Here is a 17474-nt window from a genome sequence, read left to right as displayed (position 1 = left end):
TACAGCTTGTAGTCTATTACAGCCTCTAAAACTATTTAGTGGCTTTCTGATGACAGATTTGTTCATTGTCAACCAAGGTAATTCATTCGATTTGCCTGTAAGTGAAAGATCATCGCTACTTCATTAGAAAATGATAATATTTTGATCTGATGTGATTAAAACATGTCTTGTATTTACACTCCATTTCTGTAGACCTTGTGCCGAAACCAAAGTATGTTGATGTTACCAGGAGTCAATGAAACTACAAAATGTATCTATTTAAAACTCCCAGCCCAGCAATGTGCCCTTATAACTTTTGGACAGTAATCTGTGCCATGCCAAGATGACTGACTGATAGGAGTATTTGTGGTTCTCACAGTCGTTTGTGTTTCTCAATGCCTCACAACAACTTCGGTGGGTTTTTGAAAATCATTCAAAGACATTCTGTCCATACAAGTCAATATACACCGAACAAAAATATAAACGCTACATGCAACGATTTCAAAGATATTCAGACAAATTAAATACATTCATAAGGCCTTAATCTATGGATTTCACATGACTGGGAATACAGATATGTATCTGTTGGTCACAGAAACCTTAAAAAAAAGGTAGATGTATGGATCAGAAAACCAGTCAGTATCTGGTGTGACCACCACTTGCCTCATGCAGCGTGACACAACTCCTTCGCATAGAGTGGATCAGTCTGTTGATTGTGGCCTGTGGAATGTTGTTCCACTCCTTTTCAATTGCTGTGAGAAGTTGCTGGATATTGGCGGGAACTGGAACACGCTGTCATACACGTCGATCCAGTGCATGCCAAACATGCTCAATGGGTGACATGTCTGGTGAGTATGCAGGCCATGGAATAAGTGGGACATTTCCATCTTCCAGAAATGTGTACAGATCCTTGCAACATGGGGCTGTGCAACTTCTATAAAACATGAGGTGATGGAGGCCAATGAATTGCACAACAATGGGCCTCACGATCTCGTCACGGTATCTCTGTATAAAATGCAACTGTGTTTGTTGTCCGTAGCTTATGCCTGCCCATACCATAACCCCACCGCCACCATGGGGCACTCTGTTCACAACATTGACATCAGCAAACCGCACGCCCACACGACACCATACGTGCTTTTTACCATCTGGCTGGTACAGTTGAACCTGGGATTCATCCGTGAAGAGCACACTACTCCAGCGTGCCAGTGGCCATCGAAGGCGAGCATTTGCTCACTGAAGTCAGTTACGACACCAAATTACATTCAGGCCAAAACCCTGGTGAGGACGACTAGCACACAAATGAGTTCCCTGAGACGGTTTCTGACAGTTTGTGCAGAATTACTCAGTTGTGCAAACCCACAATTTCATCAGCTGTCCGGGTGTCTTGTCTCAGACGATCCCACAGGTGAAGAAGCCGGATGTGGAGGTCCTGGGCTGACGTGGTTACACATGGTCTGCAGTTGTGAGGCCGGTTGGACATACTGCCAAATTCTCTAAAACAACGTTGGAGACAGCTTATGGTAGAGAAATGAACATTCAATTATCTGGCAACAGCTCTGATAGACATTCCTGCAGTCAGCATGCCAATTGCCCGCTCCCTCAAAAATGTAGACATCTGTGGCATTGTGTTGTGTGACATAACTGTTGCACCCTCGACAACCACTATGATTATTATTATTTGACCCTGCTGGTCATCTATGAACATTTGAACATCTTGGCCATGTTCTGTTATAATCTCCACCCGGCACAGCCAGAAGAGGACTGGCCACCCCTCATAGCCTGGTTCCTTTCTAAGTTTCTTCCTAGGTTCTGGCCTTTCTAGGGAGTTTTTCCTAGCCACCGTGCTTCTACACCTGCATTGCTTGCTGTTTGGGGTTTTAGGCTGGGTTTCAGTATAGCACTTTGTGACATCAGCTGATGTAAGAAGGGCTATATAAATACATTTGAATGATTGATTGATTGATTGATTGATAACTACACATTTTAGAGTGGCGTTTTATTGTCCACAGCACAAGGTTCACCTGTGTAATGATCATGCTGTTGATATACCACACCGGTCAGGTGGATGGATTATCTTGACCAACGACGAATGCTCACTAACTGAGATGCTAACAAATTTGTCCTCCAAATTTGAGAGAAATAAGCTTTTTGTGCATATGCAACATTTATGGGATCTTTTATTTCAGCTCATGAAACATGAGCCCAACACTTTACTTGTTGCGTTTACATTTTGCTTCAGTATAGTTCATCAATCACTGTCATTGTCATGATGGAGCTAATGTGTAGGTGAGACTATACTCACTCCTTGAACCGTCCTCCTGCCCCTCGCTGAACATTACCGGAGATGCAACCTCAGGTGGTGCAGTTACTACAGTAATACTGATTAGACAGGCATGTTGACTGGATAGAAATTGAGCCTCACTTTCTTCTGAGACTTTGAGAGAAATCATCGCCCCATAGTTTGTGATTAAGAGAATTCTTAAATTTAGCCTGATGACGTCTCACAGTTTTCCTCATACATTTTCCTACATTACATACTGTCTATTTTCAAGCTGCACTGCAAAAATTACAGCATACTTCATATTGTCCCTAATTTGGCTTTATTGAACTGATAAAAAGCTAACGCATTAAACATTTTTGCCAGCGTGATGCAAATTTAGGGTTATTGCGTTTTATGATTTTTACATTATTCAGGCCGGGGATTTTTCACTGAAATAAGATGGGCTGTGCCATGATTTTATAATTATTGGAGCAATTTTTCCCATGCAAAAAAGGGTCACTTTCCTAACTCAGCAAAGACATATCCTTATTAAACTAATTTGCCTACATGCAAATTTGTAATTTTTCCCTCATTAACTATTTATCAGAGACAAGAAAAAATATATTCATGAAGGAGAGAGGGGAGCAGCCCGACAGAGCTGAAACTAATATTTTGCAACTCTAATGATTTTTTGCATCCTTAATTAGATAGAATAAGGTTGATATGATTAGGTCAGGATGTAGTGTTTTTCATTAAAAATACATTTTAGAAACTGTATTCCAAATGTGCCCTTGCAATTAAATAATGAATCCAACGAGTTTCTTATTACGGACCCAATTAATATGAGAGTGGAGGGCGTAATTTTAATAACAATGAGCCACGAGTCCAAGAGAGAAGGAGGGATGAAGGGATAAAGAAAGAGAGGGAAACAGAGATATTCACAGGTACAGTATAGTGATTGTGTGATGGGACACAGAATGTTTTGAGGGTCAAGGTGATTCTCTTCACCAGTCCCCAGTCACAACTCATAATCTAACTATTTCTCTTCACCAGTCCCCAGTCACAACTCATAATCTAACTATTTCTCTTCACCTGTCCCCAGTCACAGATCACACAAGCGAGAATTTCAAATTAAGCAAAGACAACCTAAAAGGCAGACATATTTTGTTTTCTCTCTGATAGAATGTAACCTCACGGTTCAACACTGACAAGGTTCAATCCAGCACAAGGAAATGGGAGAGGGTAATGGCGACGTTGACTAAATCCAGTTTCCTCTCATGGTGCCTTCTGCCATATTTCGGACACAATCCTTCCTACCATTTACTGTACATGTGACGTTGTTTCCCTCCAGCGCTAAAACAATAAAAGAAGAATTCATGTTCAATAATACATCTGCGAATGATCCTATTATTGTCGAACTTGTAATTCTCACGAGCCAATCGTAAAACATAATCTAATTTAACTTTCTTACCAATTAACTTTATGTTACGCCTCGCTGGTCTTCCAGGTCATAATGTGTACGATCTGTTCTATTGCTGGAAGCCTTGGAGATTACTACAGGTGGTGACATCAGATAAAAGCGCCAACTGTTGAGCGGATCCTATGTGGATGAGTAGGCCTAGCTACACTTACTGTACACCTGAGTAGCAATTTGATCTGAACACTTGCGGAGGAACCAGAGTTTCCATCAGTCTTATTACCTAGTTGATGGGGATGGATACACCCAGTCGCCGATTTCATCTCTTAGATCATCTACATCTATACCAATGTCCAAGTTCCTCTCATTTTGTTGCCTTTAAAATGTCTCTAGTTCCAGGGAAGTTACAATGGATGCCAGCCTGACTACCTTCTGTGTTAATTAGCACACGGCTGTGGGAGTCTACAGAAACCAAAAACTCATAGTGGAGCTGAGCTCGGTCGGTAATGAGCACATTAATTATGTAGAGGCACTGATGCAGATGGACCTAATTGTCTGCCGTCACCCTCTTTGATTACTGTACCTGGAAGGGAGGTGATCATGTCAGTGATACTTAAGCAGGTACGCAAACTGTTTTCTCAGAGTGGGGGCCGTGACAATGACGGAGGAGAGCCCTACCTCACTGGAGTCGTCCTCGTAGTCGTTATTCACCAGAAGTTTCTGGGTGACATTGCGTTAATGGGAGTCGTCGTCTAGTTGATGGCCCCGGAGATGTTTTTGCAACCGAACGGCAGTCGACAACATCGTGGCGGCGACGTTTGTCTCCGTATGTCTATGTAATGGGTTACCGGGAGCGAATTTGGGGGAACACCCAAGGTGCTTTGCAAAACATGCTTGTGGGGGGTAAACCTGTCGAGGTAAGGATGGCACAGATTGGAGCTCTAATAATAACTGGGACCGCGAGGCTCGATGCCATCTCCCTCCTAATCTATACTAGGTTCCTCATGTTACCACTTGACCAGATTTCAGCCTCACTTTCTCACTCAACGTAACTTCTTACCTGTATGAATTACCATAACACACCTTTTGAATTGACCATTAAAATGGTTATTCTCTTTATCCTGTATCTGTTTCAGCTCTCTCAACAATGTCCTCGGATCTACTTAAAAGCCATGCAGCAAACCCTCTGAGTCCAGAGAACTCCTAAGCAGGCGGTCAGATGATACGTGGCATTATTGATATTCACCAGACTATCTGATCCTTGCCATCTGAAACCAACCTCCTGATTCCTGCTCTGCGCTTATGTACAGTACAGTAAAACGAGACTGCATGGGAGCTCCAAGGCGACCTCTTCCTCCACCCCCACTAAGGGAACAGGCCCCGTCACCCCAAAACAGGGGAGCGTTAGACCATGACGAGAAGTCCCAGGAACCGTTTGTCACAGGAACAATGGCCCAGAGACCCCCTTACAGGAACCCAAAACAGGAACACAGGAAGTGGAAAAGAGCTGACGTGTCGCCACGGTAATACAGGAGTGGTCATCTGGAATCGATGGGGGTAGTGGGGGGGTCACAAAGGGCAGCTCCCCCATCACCCCTCACACCCCCCATAGAGTGGGGTGTGTGTGTGAGTGTGTGCGTGCCTGTGTGTGTGTCTGTGTGTGTTGCATTAGGTCTGAGAGTGGCTTCTTCAATTACAGGGGGCTATTAGTGGACAGTGCTGTGAGCCTCCGTGGCCCCGGGCTACAGCAGCCAGCCAGGCAGGCAGGCAGCCAGGCAGAGTGAACACGAGCACAACCGCTCCACTGGCCGCTGCATTAGAGTGCTCAATATGAGATGTGACTGCAAAGGGTACATGCCTGTGTTGGTGAAAAGGTCACGGACTTTGGGGGGCAGTAATGTGTGAAAGCGCTGCAGTCGCACAATGGTTAAAGAAAGAAAGAAAACATATATAGAAGCACCCCCCCCCCCCCCCCACTCTCACAACACTGCAGCTCTGCCTCCATTTGTTAGTACCTCCACATTCACCCAGGGCAACCCTGTCGAAAGGCTTAGCAGCTGATTCACCGAAGATCCCCCACATCTCTGACAAAGTGTCTGTTTGCCTAAAAAGAGATGCAGCCTTTGTTGTAATTGCAGCCGTTATTGTAACTGCGGCCATTGTTGTAATTGCAGCCGCTGTTGTAATTGCAGCCGTTGTTGTAATTGTAAAACACCTCAAACTGAAGAGGGAAGTTAGTTTGTTATGTGCAGTCCATGTATTTACATAGTTGGACCAACTCATTTTGAATATTTTCCTAATCCTAGACATTCAATTACAAACCATTCTTTCAATATTCCTCGTGTATTGTTAATGAGACACTAACATGGCTGCCATACAATGTTGTAGTGTCATGTAAATCCATCATATTGCAGAATTCTCAAAGTGCCAACTCTCTAAATTTATGTCTCTGGGTATGTGTCCCTCTCTGACACTGAACCGTCCCTGTTGGCTGCTTGTGTTAGCTCCCCATACCTCCTCCCAGTCCCAGGCCCATAGAAACAGAGGCATCGGTAGAAAGGATCTCGGTGTTTGAACTCGTCCGTGTGAACGTTTAATTACTGGGAGTGTCAGCCTTAATGTGTCCCTCACCATTAATCCAGGAAGAGGGTATTATTATCTCTCCTCCCTAAACCCTGGACTGGATTTTCTCTGGGAGCCTGAGATGGAGAGAGTCAGAGAGAAAGAAAGAAGGAGAGAGAGAGGGTTAGAGAGAGAGAAATTGCGAGATGGAGATAGACAGAAAGAGAATATGAGAGCGAGAGAGAGAGAGAGAGAGCGAGAGAGAGAGATAATAATGAGGAAATGGGTCTGTCTGGTTAGCAGCCCCCACCCTGCACCCCCTGTCACATGACAGACAGATACAAACTAACACAAACACAGATTGCTTTCCAAAGTGGATGTTTTCTACTTGGTGTTTTTTTTCTCACTTGTAAATATTTGGGGTGGGGGGGAATGGTACTTGTCTTTTCATTTCATCCTAATATGTTGTATTCTCTGTCAGCTGTCAAAACAACGTCCAGCTGGAAGCCACAAAATGTAGTCCACATGTTGAAGTCCGGCCTCTCCCTCTGCCTGCCCGGCTCTAATGGATCCCTGGCCCATACACTTGCAAATGCAAACCAGAAGGTAGAAATTGGACTGTCGGGAGGAGTGAGCAAGTGTTCTTCAGTGACACACAGAAGAGCAAATGGGATTTTTAAAGAGAGCTCGTCTCGCACTGTGTTTGAGCGTTTTGCGGCCTCACAGGATGAGTCTAATTTGTCTTGTGGTGGAGGGAAAGGAAATCATTTAATCTGAGGATTAGCAGGGAAGGTTTGCTAGTTCGGAGACCAATGAGATGTGCTCAATAATCTAAATGATTACTGTTTGCTCCGTTGACAAGCAGTTAATGAACAAATAATTCCTAGAAAACAGGAATTTATCTGTAGAATGTGGTGGGGGTGGTGAGACTTGGTGGTGGAGAGACAGTGGTCGTAGACGTTTGGATTTAATTTTAGCATTAGGATTATTCAAAGCAGTACCATTATTAATAAAATGACCTATCCTTCTTTACAATCCTATGACACTACGAGAACCAGCCTGCATGTGAATCCATCAACTCTTTCACTTTCTGACCATCTGTTTGTTATTATTTTCTCTCCTCCTCCTGGGTTCCTTTAAAGAGTTTGACCTTGACTTTGTCCCGTGGCCCAGGGGGGAGCAAGGCAGCTGATTGTGACAGGTGTCTAGTCCTAACAGAACGGATGATGACATCCTCTGGAGAGATAGGTTGGAGGGACTTTAAAATCTCTTATCTCTCTCATAACCACACAGATAGATATACAGCACTGCACTGCCAAGGTGGCCCCACTATAAGCATAGGAATCCCAGGTCTAATTTTGTTATCACCAGTTGTCCTCTGAAGCCTTGAAGGGCCGAACGGAATGAAACCGCTCTTAAGTGCCCCGGAGAGAAAATCAAGAGAGATGTTTCACTTTAGCGCCTGTTTTATTTTTGGCATCTCAATATCCAATAGTACAAAGTACAGTAGCATCGCCTATAGGTATGTGGTACATCATGAAGAAAGCTTGATATGGCTGCGGATTTACAGGCTCCTGGTGAATTGTGCTATTTTGTGTGGTTTTTTTCTGCAGTTTTTAACCTTTTTTTGTACATAATGTTACCTCCGTTGTCTCTTGTGATCGAAAAGAGCTTCTGGGCATAAGAACAGTGATTACTCACCTCGAACTGGACAATAATTATTTCTTTAATGAGTCGGACGTAAAGGACCAGGACCTCCCGGACCAGGCCCAAATCCCCATCATTCGATATGAAGAGGAGACGCCGTTACAGAGGTCAGAGAGCCGGATGCCTGGCGAGACTGCGTCAGCGAGTGGATATTCCGCCTTTACCTTCCGTTCTGCTGGCGAACATATAATCACTGGAGAATAAACTGGATGAGCTTTGTTCGAGACTATCCTATCAACAGGACATTCAAAACTGTACTATCCTATGTTTCACCGAGTCGTGGCTGAACAAGGACATGGATAATATACAGTTAGCTGGGTTTTTTGTGCATCGGCAAAATAGAACAGCAGCCTCCGGTGTGTCTCTTTGTCAACAACAGCTGGTACGCAATCTCTAATATTAAGGATGTCTCAAGGCTCTGCTCACCTGAGTTAGAGTATCTCATGATAAGCTGTAGACCATACTATTTACCAAGATTTTTCATCTATATTCTTCATAGCTGTCTATTTATCACCACAAACCAATGCTGGCACTAAGACCGTACTCAACGAGCTGTATAAGGTCATAAGCAAACAACAACATGCTCATCCAGAGGTTGCGCTTGTAGTGGCCGGGGACTTTAATGCAGGAAAACTGAGATCCGTTTTCAACCATAAGCCATGGATTACAGACAACATCTGCACTGAGCTAAAGGCTAGAGCTGCCGCTTTCAAGGAGAGGGACACTAATCCGGACACTTATATGAAATCCCGCTACACCCTCCGACCAACCATCAAACAGGCAAAGCATCAATACAGGACAAAGATCAAATCCTACTACACAGGCTTTGACGCTCATAGGATGTGGTGGGGCTTGCAAACATTCACGGATTACAAAGGGAAACACAGCTGCGAGCCTCGAGGCAAGCAACACTGAACCATACTTGAGAGCTCCAGCTGTTCCCGACGACAGGGTGATCACACTCTCCATAGCCGATGTGAGTAAGACCTTTAAACAAGTTCAAATTCACAAGGCCGCAGGGCAAGACGGATTACCAGAATGTGTACTCAGAGCATGCGCTAACCAGCTTGCAAGTGTCTTCCCTGACATTTTCAAACTATCTCTGACCCAGTCTGTAATACCTACATGTTTCAAGCAGACCACCATAGTCTCTGTGCCCAAGAACACCAAGGTAACCTGCCTAAATGACTACCGCCCCGTACCATGCTTGTAGCCATGAAATGTTTTGAAAGGCTGGTCATGGCTCACATCAACACCATCTCAGAAAACCTGGCCCCACTCCAATTCGCATACTGCCCCAACAGATCCACAGATGACGCAATTACTATTGGACTCTGCCCTTACCCTTTCCCACCCGGACAAAAGGAACACCTAACTAAGAATGCTGTTCATTGACTACAGCTCAGCGTTCAACACCATAGTGCCTTCAAAGCTCATCACTAAGCTAAGGACTCTGGGACTGAACACCTCCCTCTGCAACTGGATCCTGGACTTCCTGACGGGCCACTCACAGGTGGTGAGGGGTGGCAACAACACATTCGCCACGCTGACCTTCAACACGGGGGCCCCTCAGGGGTGCATGCTTAGTCCCCTCCTTTTCTCCCTGTTCACCTACAACTGCATGGCCACGCATGACTTCACCATCATCATTACGTTTGCCGACAACACGACGGTGGTAGGCCTGATCACCGATGACGATGAGACAGCTTATAGGGAGGAGGTAAGAGACCTGGCAGAGACTCTCAGAGACTCTCCCTCAGTGTCAGCAAGACAAAGGATGAGTACGCCCCCATTCACATCAACGGGTCTGTATTGAAGTGGGTCGAGAGCTTCAAGTTCCTTGGTGTCCACATCACTAAGGACAGATCATTGTCCAAACACACCAATACAGTTTTAAAGAGGGCCTCTTCTCCCTCAGGAAGCTGAAAAGATTTGTCATGGGACCTCGGGTCTTCAAAAAGTTCTACAGCTGCACCATCGAGAGCATCCTGACTGGTTGCATCACCGCTTGGTATGGCAACTGCTCGGCATCTGACCTCAAGGCGCTACAGAGGGCAATGCGTATTGCCCAGTACATCACAGCTTCCTGCCATCCATGACCTCTATACCAGGCGGTGTCAGAGGAAGGCCCTAAAAATTGTCAAAGACTCCAACCAACCAAGTACGCCCCCATTCCTAGGCTTTTCTCTCTGCTACTGCACGACAAGCGGTACCGGAGTGCCAATTCTGGGACGAAAATTACCTTAACACTTCTACCCGAAGCCATAAGACTGCTGAAAGATCAAATGGCTACCCAGACTATTTGCATTCACCCCCTTATTTTAATATTATATATTATAATTTTTTTGCACTGACTCTCTTGTACAGGCTCGTTGTACACTCACTGGACTCTAACCACACACTCACACATACTGCACTGACACTCCAACACACACACACACACACACACACACACACACACACACACACACACACACACACACACACACACACACACACACACACACACACACACACACACACACACACACACACACACACACACACACACACACACACACACACACACACAAAACACACACACACATATACATATTGACACCACACACAAACACATAGGTTCACATTCCTTCACAATCTTCACATATACGCTGCTGCTATTCTCTTTTTATTATCTATGCATAGTCACTTTACGCTACCTACATATACATATTACCTCAATTACCTCGACTAACCCGTGCACCAGCACATTGACTCGGTACCGGTACGCATTTTATACAGCCTCGTTATATTTTATTGTGTTACTGTTTTTCCTTTAGTTTATTGAGCACATTTTTCATACAGGCTCATAAGTAACCATTTATGGTAAGGTCTACACCTGTTGTTTTCGGCGCATGTGACAAATAACATTTGATTTGATGATTTGATATCAACCATTTTGTTTGTCAACAGTTAAAACTTCTTCAGGATAGGGTCCTTTTTTCGGAATTTCCTGACTGACATGCCCAAAGTAAACTGCCTGATACTCAGACCCAGAAGCCAGGATATGCATATAATTGGTAGCATTGGATAGAAAACACTTTGAAGTTTGTATAAATGTAAACATAATGTATGAGACTATAACACAATTGATATGGCAGGTGAAAATCCAAAGAAAAACAAACCAGAATTGTAACTTATATTGGCTGAAAGCTTAAATTCTTGTCAATATAAATGCACTGTCTGATTTGCAGTAGCTATTACAGCGACAACATGCCATGCGATTGTTTGAGGACGGCGCACCACATCAAATTATTTTTCCACCGGCACAGGTTTCATACATTCACATATAACGATTAAATATTCACTTAGTTTTTAAAATCTTCCTCTGATTTATCATCCAAAGGGTCCCAGCTATAACATGTAGTGTCGTTTTGTTAGATAAAATCCTTCTTTATATCCCAAAAAGTCAGTTTAGTTGGCGCCATCGAATTGAGTAATCCACTCGTTCAACTTGCAGAGAAAGGAATCCAAAAATCTACCCCTAAACTTTGTTTCAACGAGTCAAAATACATTTCTATTTACTCCTCAGATACCCTAAAATGTAATCAAACTATAATATTTATTTTGGAAAGAAGTATGTTCAATAGGAAACCGATTTTAGCAGGTGCGTAATGTCCTCATGGTGCGCAAAACAATAATTTCCAAGACCTGGTCCTTCTACTAAAACTGTTTTTTCTTATTCGTTTTTGAAATGACAAGCCTGAAACCTTGGACATAGACTGCTGACACCCTGTGGAAGACATAGGAATTGCATACAGGGAGCTAATTTTCAAAATGACCTTTCTCTTGCATTTCTAAGAGAATGGTATCTCAAAAAAAAAAATGTCCAGTTGATTTTTCTTTGGCTTTTTGGCAAACTTCAAAGTGTTTTCTTTCCAATGGTATCAATTATATGAATATCCTGGCTCCAGGGCCTGAGCTACAGACAGTTTACTTTGGGCACGTCATTCAAGCAGGAAGTGGAGAAAAAAGGGGCCTAGCCCTATGAATTAATGTGTTAATGAGTGGTCGCCGTGCCGCGTAGCTTCTATGGTGTCATCATATTGAGATAGTCCCCTATGGAGTATCCATAATTCTACAAACTATGCAATAGATGGATCAGATGTCACCTTCATCTCTCTCAGTTAATGCCGTGACACCACAACACAACAACAACAACAGCACATCAACAACACAACAAACCTGGGGAAACTGTTTTCCTTCCTCATTAAAGGCATAGTGGTTCAGTTTTGGTGAAGATACTGCTATTGGAGTTGTTTGTGCAATGAGTTGGCATTATTTCCCCCCTACGAGAAAAAATTGAGATTAGTAACAGTGAATTATGCATATTTTATTTCCTGGATTATCTCAAACTCGAGATGCTATCTCACTAAAACCCTTTTAAAGTCATTACATTTATGCAGACGGTATGCAAATATTCGTTGTTACTTGTTTATCTTTTTCTAGAAGTCAAATTTTAAAAGGAGGCAAAACTGGGTGTTTTATGAGCACACTGAAGTTTAGGATTATTCAAGTAGTTAAGAATAATTTGCCCCATACACACAATAATGAGGGTGCATAGACAAAAATAAACATGTAGTATACTGTATCAGCCCTACTGTACATAATACCAATAGGTATGTGCATTTAACCAGACACTGTAGCCGAGCCAAATCAGACGAGCACTGGAGATGCGTCCATTTGAAAGCTGTCCCAATTACACAAACAGACTGGCCCCGTATTGAGCACATTGTCGACAATAATAGTGGATCTATTTCCATCCTAATGGCTGGCGTTGGCCTGGGTTATCCATGCGTATGTATGGCCCCTCTCTGATTCCTGATCAGTGACTCTGCATGGGAGCTCCATCTACACAGCAGCAGTAGCAGCAGGCTTGGCGGCCCCGGTCCTCTGAATGCAGCGCTGGGGAAAAGGGCCTTGAACCTCAGCCATCTCTCTGCCGAAGCAAGGTGGTGTGGGAGTGACAATTCTCAGCTCAGAGAGTCCCCCCCCCCCCCCAAGACCCACACGCTCTCAGATCCTGGTGTGTGTTTGTGAGTGTCTGTGCGTGCCTGTGTATGTCTTTGTGTGTGTGTGTGTGCACGTGCGTGCGTGCACAATGCACATATATGTAGTTGGATAAGGATGTGTGTCCAAAGGAAACAGACATGGTTGCCACCTCAATAATTGTCACTGACATTCAGCACATACGTGACTCGTTTCAGGAAACGCACATCACTACTTCATAGGTTTAGGCATTAAAACATAAACAGAATTTTAAAAAATCTAAATCTGTTTTTTTGTCAGGAATTCCTTCCTAAACATGTGACCTTTCATGTGCCTTAACAACAAAAGTGTGTGCCATCTGAAATATGAATAAAATTGTTCAATTATGAGCCTAGGTGGTTTAGCCACGGAAAAAGTCAGGAACCTTCCCGCTAGCCATTATTGGCTGAGATAATGGATGGGCTTTCTGCCTTCTGAAACAGCGATCAACAGTGCTGTTGTCACAAAATAAATTGGCCGAGTTTTGAAATAAATGGAATGCCCGGTGGAAGCAGAGTATGATAATTAAGGAGATGGAGAAAATTCAGGCGTTTGATTGCAAATATGCGGAGGGGGTTGAAAAGAGAACACAAAAGGCTGTTGTATTAAACACCTGTCTCCGGATTACATCTTCAAACGAAGGGCAACCATGGCATCCGTGACAGAGAAGGAGAAGCATTCATCCATGTATACAGGTAAGAGAGAGAGACTCTAACTATCTATATTTTCAGATTGTATAAGTTTCTAATTTTGTCAGAAAGTTGTTTTCATTGCAAGTTAGCTAACGTTATGTGTATGATCTGTGTAGTAATATTATTTGTATCTTAGAAAGCCATATGTATTGCTAGTTATAGCCTAACGTTAGCTAGATAATATTGAACTTAGTTGGTTAGCTTTAGCTACCTGCAGATTCATACATGATGGCTAGCAATGACAATCAGTTTGTATTGCTATTAGCATGGGTTAGGATTATTGCTGCGTTCAAAACAACTGGGAACTCGGAAATCTCCGACGTCCGACTTAAGTGCGTTCAAGACAACTGGGAACTGGGAAAAAATGAGCTCCGACTGAGATTTGTTTTTTGAACGGTCATCCAACTCGGAATTCCAAACTCGGGAACTCGGGATTATGGCAATCTATTGTATTTCATGAACATGTGTACATGTCTATACAATAGTGACCCACCCACTTAGCTAGATGTGGCTGAATGGTGGTTATAGCATTTCTTTCACATGACCCATCAAGTGTGTCTGGGTAAGAATCATCTAATAATTATAAAATATTTATGCAATATTTAACTGGATATGCAAGTAACCAATTCCCTGTACCATTTACACCTTCTGTATCCTGTGCATGTGGCAAATACACTTTGATTGTATTTGATGTAGTGTGTGTTTACCAGAGACAGTAATGTGAAGATCAACATGACCTGCACCAAAGTCAGATTAGGATACAGGCCCAGGATCAGATAAAGTGGATTTTACTACTTTCACCACTTTTAGTCTTTATACCTTACTCCCTCTGTTTAGCATATGGCCTCACATGTGAATCCTTAAAGAGATGGGGGGGGGGGGGGGGGGCTAAGGCTTAACAGGGTCTGAACGACACTGAATGGGTGTAGACAAAGAAGAGCTCTCCAGTATGTGTACAAACATTAAATGGCAATTTTCTCAAAAGTGGGGTTGCAAGTTTATCAACTTTCAAAGCAGAATTACTTTCCCGTTGTTCCTCAACTGCATTGTATGATCTATCTACATTTCACATTATTCTACATAGGACTGAATCGAGCCAGTCGGTCACATATATGTACTTGTCCTGGAATTGCTAGCCTGTCTTGCGTCTCTGGATGGTGGTACAGTAGCCAGGGTGTTGTGCCATGCAGCTCGGTGGATTATGTGAGCGGTAGGGGGGCAGGAGCTGCCAGAGTATCCAGCCACCGCTGCCCATCGCCCCCATGCAGCCAGACTAAGCCTGGGCAGCCGGGGCTTCCATCCTCCATCAATGTGCAATTGACACATAAATAACACAGCCTGTCCACCACCCAGGCAAATTCAAATGCACATGTCAATGTGACGAAGCACTCGCCTGTAGGGGAGCATTGTTTATTTTCCAAGTGTAAATTAAAGACAAGTGGGACAGAACTGAGAACCAAAAGGGATCAACCAATGAATGGAAGGAAGTGAGCGCCACTATATAAATTGCATTCAGGGAAAAAAGCAAAGGAAAACAGGTGGGTGGTACTGAATAGGATGGTCAGCGGCTTGTGTCTCGATTAAAAGAAAGACAGGGAAAAGAGGGAGGAGAATGAGAGACAGATAAAGGGAGGAGGAGAGAGATATAGAGGGAAAGAGGGACAAGGAGAGATATAGAGGGAGGAGAAGGAGAGAGACAGAGGGAAAGAAGGAGTAGAAGGAGAGACAGAGGGAAAGAAGGAGGAGAAGGGGGAAATAGGGAGGAGAAGGAGAGAGAGGGGGAAAGAGGGAGGAGAAGGAGAGGGAGACAGAGGGAAAGAGATGAACGGCTCACACAGGTTGCAGTGGACAGCGTGTCCATGGAGGCTTCACCTTTCTCTCCAACCGCCAGCTCTGTGAGTCATACAGTATACCTTTACCTGGAAAACCGTTTGCTCTTGTGCATCACCTTACCCTCTGGACACACACATCACTGGAAAACTGTTTGCTCTTGTGCATCACCTTACCCTCTGGACACACACATCACTCTGGGGCGTATTAAGTTCTGTTGTTTATTCATCAGTGATGCAAAGCCTATGGCTGCGGTTTTCAAAAATGGTGGTTCAGGACCCAATGGTTGGCTGTACTTCTAACCAATTCCTACAGTCTCAGCTTCTGACCAAACTGTGGCTGAGAAATAATTAAATTATGGAAGGGTCGTATGCAAATCTGGATATGGTATGTCACGGGAGTAAAATGTTTGGGAATCGCTGTCGTTATCAGTTGCGTCACAGAGTCAGAAAAGCATAAGGTCGCCAAGGAATTCCTCTATTTCAATTATTGTCAACTTCAGAAGGCCGTTGTATTATATATGCTATTTGCAAGTGTCAAGGTTGAGTTATTTAAATACAAATGCACTCTATTCACAGCCATGCCTATTCCTGAAATAGTTTACTAAAATGGTTACTACTGAAATAGTTTATTGAAATGGTTATTAATGAAATAGTTTACTAAAATAGTTATTAATGAAATAGTTTACTGAAATGGTTATTAATGAAATAGTTTCACCCGGTGACATATATTTAGATATATACTGTGCTGTGTAGGGAATCATTGTACCATCTAAACCGCTGTGAAGTATCTTTTCAATAACTAAAAATGTTATATTTTCAGGTATTTGAAGCTGGTGTGGAGTAAAAGAAGCCAAAAAAAATACTTTAAAATGTGAAGTATAGAAATAGCACACATATCTACTGCTTCTTAGACTTGCTTCAATGAGAATGACATATCTACTGCTTCCTAGACTTGCTTCAATGAGAATGACATATCTAATGCTTCCTAGACTTGCTTACATATTGCAAGTCAATGTTCCCCCATTGACTTGTTCCACATTTTGTTGATTTACAAAGTGGGATTAAAATGGATTTAGTCGTCATTTTTTGTCAACGATCTACACAAAATAGTCTTTAATATTAAAGAGGAAGAAAAATTTGAACATTTGTAAAAATATATATAATAATAATAATAAAAACACGAATAAATCTGGAATTGGATAAGTATTCAACCCCCTGAGTCAATACATGTTAGAAACATATTTGGCAGTGATAACAGCTGTGTCTTTCTGGGTAAGCTTTCCACACCTGGATTGAGCAACATTTGCCCATTATTCTTTAAAAAATTCTTCAAGCTATATCAAATTGGTTGTTGATCATTGCTAGACAACCATTTTCACGTCTTTCCATAGATTTTCAAGCAGATTTAAGTCAAAACTGTAATTTAGCCACACAGGAACATTCACTATCTTGGTAAGCAACTTGACAAGCCTTGTGTTTTTTTAATGGGTCCACCTGTCACCAGAGGGTGGCAGAGACCGTCCGAGAGACGTTAACGACTCTCAGGTGCATCCTATTTACTCATTATATTATTTTGAATCTGTGTTTGAAATTCACTGCTCGATTGAGGGACCTTACAGATAATTGTATGTTTTGGGGAAAATAGATGAGGTAGTCGTTCAAAAATCATGAAACTTCTTAAGGATTCGCCCCTTTTTTCAATTTCCGCCTAAAAAACATACCCAAATCTAACTGCCGGTAGCTCAGGACCTGAAGCAAGGATATGCATATTACTGATATAATTTGAAAGGAAACACTTTGAAGTTCATGGAAATATTAAATGAATGTAGGAGAATATAACACATTAGATCTGGTAAAAGATAATACAAAGAAAAAAACATGTTTTTTTCTGTGTTTTTTTTTGTACCATCTTTGAAATGCAAGAGATAATGTATTCAAGCCCAGGCGCAATTTAG

This window comes from Salvelinus alpinus, chromosome 8 (assembly GCF_045679555.1).
Source record: "Salvelinus alpinus chromosome 8, SLU_Salpinus.1, whole genome shotgun sequence".
In the NCBI taxonomy this organism is placed as follows: domain Eukaryota; kingdom Metazoa; phylum Chordata; class Actinopteri; order Salmoniformes; family Salmonidae; genus Salvelinus; species Salvelinus alpinus.
Note: the sequence above shows the minus strand (reverse complement) of the source record.